The following is a 6,684-nucleotide window of genomic DNA, read 5'->3' as shown; positions in this document are numbered from 1 at the left end:
GCAGTCTCTAGATGGTCCATCCTTTCGTCACAGCTCCAAACTTTGTCTCTGTAACTCCTTCCATGGGTGTTTTGTTCCCAATTCTAAGAAGGGGCACAGGTGACACATTTTCTTAGCTTCCTATTCACCGAGAATGTCTTTCTTTTCCCTTCGCTCCTTGGGGGTACTTTTCCTGTGTATACAGTTGTGGGTTGGCAGTTGTTTTCAAAGTGTGAGACCTATGGTGCCAATTCCTCCTGGCCTCTGGCTCTGTTGAGAGAGAGAGAGAGAGAGAGAGAGAGAGAGAGAGAGAGAGAGAGAGAGAGAGAGAAAGAGAGAGAGATGAGGGAGTCAGTTATTTCCTCTCTTGGGGCTGCAACTATCTAAACTCTCAGAGGCTTAATCATAGGGTGAATTAGTATGGAATTCTTAGACATTTGTATAGCATTAGAGGAGACTCTGGATCTTCTTCAGGCCTCCTGTTTTAGCCTGGCATTTTTTCTGGGGCAGCTCTAGCAAGGAAAGGGAAGGAAAGGGATTATTATTCCCAGCTGGAAGTGTGTGTTTCCCATTAGTCTTGTGTATCACCTGAAATGGGAGTTCCTCACAACTGCTGTGAGGAGAGGCAAGTAAGTTTACATTCCTACGAGGTCCGGACTGATGCAGGGCGATTACTCTTGCTGTTGGATGATGGTTGAAGTTGTGACTCATTCCCAGGCATCCTCTGATTCAGCTTGGCATTGAGGGAGAGGACTTCCTCCCTACTGATGGGCTGCAGTGAAAACCCAAGCACACCACTGATGCTGTGGTATGTTGCCAGGTGGATGTGTGTGTCTCTCTGTGTGTGTGTGTGTATGTGTCTGTGTGTCTGTGTGCTGTTGTCAGTTGGCAGAGATCAAGTCTTGGGTTCTGACCCCATGACCACATGGGGGTGTTGGGCTCCTGTCTCAGCTCATTTATGCTGCTGAAATAAAATACCACATAGGTAATTTTTTAAGAACAGGAACAATTTCCACAGACTTGGAGGTTTAAGGTCTCAGATCAGGGGACTGGTGTGTTCGGTGTCATCTGAGGACCTTATGGGCTCTTCCAAGATGGTGCCATAGTCATCACCACACAGAATTCTCGCCTCTTAGTACAGTTTATTGGGTATCAAGTTTCAGTGTGAATTGAGGAGAGAACATAAATGTTTGAGTCACAGAAGTCATCTTGCCAAAGTCATTAGAGAGTGAATTCTGGGTCCCTCACTCAGCCTTTGCTGGATCCTAGCTGGGGTAGCCATGCTGTTGTTGGTTGTGGTGTTTGGTCGAGGAAGAATGAATATTCTCTAAAGATTTGTGTCTTGCTAGGTTTCACCTTTCTTCTAGTCAGGGCTAGCTTCTGCTACGGCATTTTATTTTTTTGAGATCTGTAGCCACTGGCATGCTCACTTTGCTGAATTCTTTAACATCATGTCAAACCTATGTAAGGAATTTCAGTCCTGAGCCCAGTTTCTTAGGTCTAAGATCTCTTAAGAATCTACCTTCTCCTATTTTTCTGTATTTGTTTCATATGACATTTGGGCAGGAGTTGGGGTGAGGGTGGGAATGGGGGTGAGGGAGGGAGTGAAGATGGGTAAGGAAGAGAGTGAGGATGGAGATGGAGTAGGATAAGGAAGAAGGTAGGGATGGGGTGGGGTGGGGATAGGGTGGGATGGGGATAGGGTTAGCAGCCTGGGATAGAGCCAGTGAGAGGGCCTGAGAAAAGTGTTCCATCTTTCCAGACTGTGCCTTTTGCTCTTTGTGTATGGATACTTATGTTAGAGACGAGTTCTTCTTACAGCACTGGGTAGCTGGGCTGTGGAGGGAAGGCACTCTTGAGCACCCCTTGCTGAGAAATGGCTTCCAGTCAATGATTTGTACCAGTGCATGATGCTCTCTCTGTTAGCCTTTATTGGGAGCTGTTCATTTCACTCTTACCGGGAGGCCCTAACCAAGTACTCAGAATGGCTAACACTTTCCTCACAATTCTGACTGCTGCTGAGGCTGAAACTAGCTCACTCCTTGCAGGGAGAGGAGGGCAGAGTAGGTAAACAGGGAACCCCAGCTGTCAGCCTCCTTTCTCTTTCTTTGATCCTTCCCCTCTCCCTTGATTCAAATTGATCTCAAATTTACAGAAAAGGAAAGTACCATATTTTCATGGCAGATAAGAAAACCATGTTTGGCGTTATTGTATGTGGATAGGCTCTTCAGTCAGGAAGATGGCTGGGTTCCCTTCCTATTTCCATGAACTGAGGGCTTGGCTTCGTCCTTTATCATTCTGATGTGAAAATCTTATTGGAGGGGAAATTGAGCAGGTAATGAGTATAGCTTACATCCCGGGGGCCTTGAAATGCAGTTTACTAAACCAAACACAAAAGACAACAGTCTAAACATAGATTCAGCCACGGTCAAGCTTTTCCTGTGAAAGAAAAACACACACACATACAAAACCCTAAGCAGGGGAACTGTCAAACTTCCCATTGTTTGTCACAGGCTAGTTTGGGATTCCACAGTGACAGCTGTCAGAGGCCCAACTTTTCAGCAGAGAGGTAAAAAGCAGAGCAAACGTTGGGAATCTCTGGATCTTCACCGACCCTCAAGCCCCGATAGCCCTTGGTCGTCTTATGATAGGGCCCTTTGCTTTCTATCTTTCTTTCTTTTTTAATTTTTATTGAATATTTTATGTATTTACACTTCAAATGTTATCCCCTTTTCAGTTTTCCCCTCCACAAGTCCCTTATCCCATCCCCCTCCCCTGCTTCTATAGGGTGCTCCCCTCACCCAACCACCCACTCCTGCCTCCCTGCCCTGGCATTCCCCTACACTGGGGCATCGAGTCCCAGGACCAAGGGCTTCCTCCCATTGATGCCAGACAAGGCCACCCTCTGCTGTGGCTGGAGCCATGGGTCCCTCCATGTATACTCTTTGGTTGGTGGTTTAGTTCCTGAGAGCTCTCGGGGGTACTGGTTAGTTGATATTATTGTTCTTCCCATGGGGTTGCAAACCCCTTCAGCTCCTTCAGTCCTTTCTCTAACTCCTCCATTGGGGTCCCTGTGCTCAGTCCAGTGATTGGCTGTGAGTATCTGCCTCTGTATTTGTCAGGTTCTGGTAGAGCCTCTCAGGAGACAGCATATCAGGCACCTGCCAGCAAGCACTTTTTGGCATCCACAATAGTGTCTGGGTTTGGGCTGGATCCCCAGGTGGGGCAGTTTCTGGATGGCCTTTCCTTCAGTCTCTGCTCCACACTTTGTCCCAGTATTTCCTTTCTCCGCCTGAGTTGTGTGCCCAGGTTGTGTTAAGGGCTGGCAGTAATTATTCTTCAGACTAAGGAATTCAGGGAAGAGTCAATCCCAACACTATAGGGTCAGATGTCTTTCAGGCTGCAAAGTTTAAGATGAGAAGGACTGAGAGGTCTGATTTGGGTGATGTTCTCATCTCTCTGCTGTGAGATTCTGGGGGGATCATTTTCTAAAGGATGTCAGGAAGCCTAGAAAGGCCAGTGGCTCTGATGGTGACAGTGGAGTTCCAACAGGTGCAGAGAGATATGCAGACAGAAAGATGAAGGTAGTTAGAGGTTGGGATCTGCTCTGTCTGTTCAGGGTGAAGGAGGGGGCTGAGCGGGACTTGTTGAGGCAGAAGATGCTAGTTGAATGTGAGTGGAGAAAGACCTCACACTATGTTAGGAACTGATAATGGGGTGAATGGTTGCTTCCAGGAAGAGCAGATCTGGTGAGATCTGGGTTTTAAAAATGGTTCTTTGGAAAGAGGCTTTGGTTATAAAAGAATCAGGAAGATCAAAGCAGTTACTTAGTTTTAAAGTCGGGAAGAGCATAAAATACCACATCATTGAGCGACAACAGCAGGTGAACACCTGATACACACACACACACACACACACACACACACACACACACACACATCTTGGAAAGAGGAAAGCACACATTATTCTCTATTTTATGTATCTATTTTTGGCAGTATATCCTCATCCCACTGGTCTTTATTTTTTAGCAAATATAGTCCCAGGTGCTCAAGAAGCCAAGAAAGAGTCTACATCCTGGGATGAATAAGGAGAAGCAGGTCTCCTGCTTTTCCCGGGGCACCCTCCACCACATGATACTGCAGCCAAATTGGATAGGCAGTAACCAGGTCTTTACCACCAGGGTGAGTTCTTTGGAGGCCACGTCCTTGAGTAACTATGAGAACTGCTGAGTCTTGGCTTGCGCCTAATGTGCTCTAGTGGCCTGAAGAGAGTTTCTTTTGTTCCCCTCAGAGAGAGGATTTTTCCATACTGTGGGGTTTCAAAAATAATCTGTGGTGGCCACGGCTCATGTGCACACCGAGGTCAGAGGTCAGTGTTTCTGGAGGAGGAAACAGCAGGGTGTGAGGGATGTTGGGCTGGGGAGTTGGGTTAGCAGTCTCTGCTCTGCCTCTTAGCACCTGTGTGATCATGGCTAAGACATTTGCCACTCAGGCTCAGCTTCTTTGTAAAGTAGACAGATGTGTTACTAGACCTACCCCGAGGGGTTGTAAGGATTCAAGAGGATGGTGTGCATACCGATCTTGGAAGAGCTCCTGGAACTTAGCAAGTGCTTAGTGATGCCTTGGCTATTGTTGGTATTATTATCTTCTTTAAGACATGGCTGAAGTGTTCTACAGTGCTGTGACATTTGAGCTTCGGTGCCATCTAGTGGCTGGGACACTTCAGATGATGTTGTAAGTCTTGGGGTTACCTTCACAGGTGACAAGACAAAATAAAAAAGCAAAAACAAAAACACACCAGCCATCAACAACAACAACAAAAATCCCTGGTTTTCTCTGTCAATAGAGATCTCTTTACGTGTCTAGGCTGAATACAGAGAATAACTTTGTCTCTGCAGGCAAAAAAGGGAATTTGATTATGGGCCTTTTGTGCCTTTTCTCCCTTGGACTGGCCATACAGGAATTCCTGTGTTCATAATGGATATAGCAGCCCCTGGGGCAGGACAGACCTGTCAGGTTTGCAAGTTACCAGTTGAAGGACTTCAAAAATGACTTGGCAAAAAGTAACTATGGTAGAATTGAGTGGTCAAGGGAATGTGTACAAATGTTTAACATAAAGCCTGTTGCACATGAGGTCAGGAATTTGCAGTAGATTCTTAGGCTAAGGAAGTATTCCATTGGTTAGTTCATTCATTCATTCATTCAACGACTATGGAAAACATACCATGTGCCTGGAGCTGATCTAGATGCTATGTACGGAAGTCTGAGCTTCTCTGAATTTGTGTTGAGAACCTCGAATCCAAGAGATGATCCGGGTGCGAGTACCACTGGGGAAGTTATGGACCGAACAAAGGGCTGTCCACAGAGCATAATTTCCATCACAGATATAACCTATCCGTACACACTTACAAGGAATATTAGCCTGAGCAGAAGGTTAAATATCTTTTAAAAGGTTGTATTACTTATTTATTTAATATGAATTATGTCTACATGTGTGTATCTGTGTGTGGGAATGTGAGTGCAGGTACCCACAGAGTCCAGAAGGTGGCATTGGGTCCTTTGGAACTAGAGTCGCAGGCAGTTGTAAGTCGCCTAATATGGGTGCTGGGATTTGAACTGAGATCCTTTTCAAGAGAAATGTGTGCTCTTAACTGCTGAACCATCCCTCCTACCCCAGGGAACTAGGTTTCCTTTAAATGTTACTACTATATTATAATGATTTTTTTTTTTTTTGTAGGTGAAAAATGGAAGTTCCTCAAGGAAAGAGTGGTTTTACCTAATTTGCCTAGAAACATGGTGTGAGCTGGTGGTGGACCTGGAGTCTCCATTACTGTGCTGTGGTCTCAAGGTTCAGCTGGCTCAGGAGACCTCAGCCACTTGTTGAGGTGTTAAAGAGCACAGTGTTTACTTTTTACCTGTAGGTTAGCAATCTCATTATCTCCTCCCTCCCCCTCATGATCCTCAATATTTTCTTGATTATTTTTCTAGGAGCTTAGCAAGTTTCTTACAATTTGCTTTAGTAAATCACCCAGAGGTATATATGTCAGACCTGGACGAATTCTTAGATTAGGTCCTAAGAGAGTGGGTTTTATAAGGGGCTTGGGGGAAGGGTGTTGAGGAGGAGAGAAAGCAGGTGTGATGCTCAGGAAGAATAAAGTATAATAATATAGTAGGTATAAATGCTGATGAGAGCTATCCATGTACAGGAGATATTTATACCAATTAATAATAACAGTGTATATCTTTCATGGAATCATAAAGGCTTTAAACTAGATGGGCACTTCCTACACAAGATGGTTTTCTCTGTTATATCTCCACATGGAAGAACATCCTGAAGTCCAGCTGAGACCGTGTAGTATGGCTTTCCCACATATCAAAATGGAACAGCAATGTAAAAGATGTCAAGAAACCCAAGGCCTGGAGAATGTCTAAGTCTCAAATGTCCCCTAAGTGAACGGTGCTTGGGAATTTCCAGATAATGGCGATAAGGATGGTCCAATGGCATTCATTCTGAGCCCCCACGGCCCCTCAACAACTCTTCCCCACATGGAGAAGGAAGCTATGGTGTGTCTGCTGCACGAAGCCCATTGAGTCTCTGGGGTCTGCTGGTTCCTTTCTGAATCCTGCCTTCCTGCTTCAGGGCTCCAGCTAAAGCTTCCTGAAGAGAAAACACCTTCCCCGAGCCCACTTGGCAGGCTGCTTCTTA

The sequence above is a fragment of the Mus caroli genome, chromosome 5, assembly GCF_900094665.2.
Source record: "Mus caroli chromosome 5, CAROLI_EIJ_v1.1, whole genome shotgun sequence".
Classification (NCBI taxonomy): Eukaryota; Metazoa; Chordata; class Mammalia; order Rodentia; family Muridae; genus Mus; species Mus caroli.
This window is presented reverse-complemented; position numbering follows the sequence as displayed.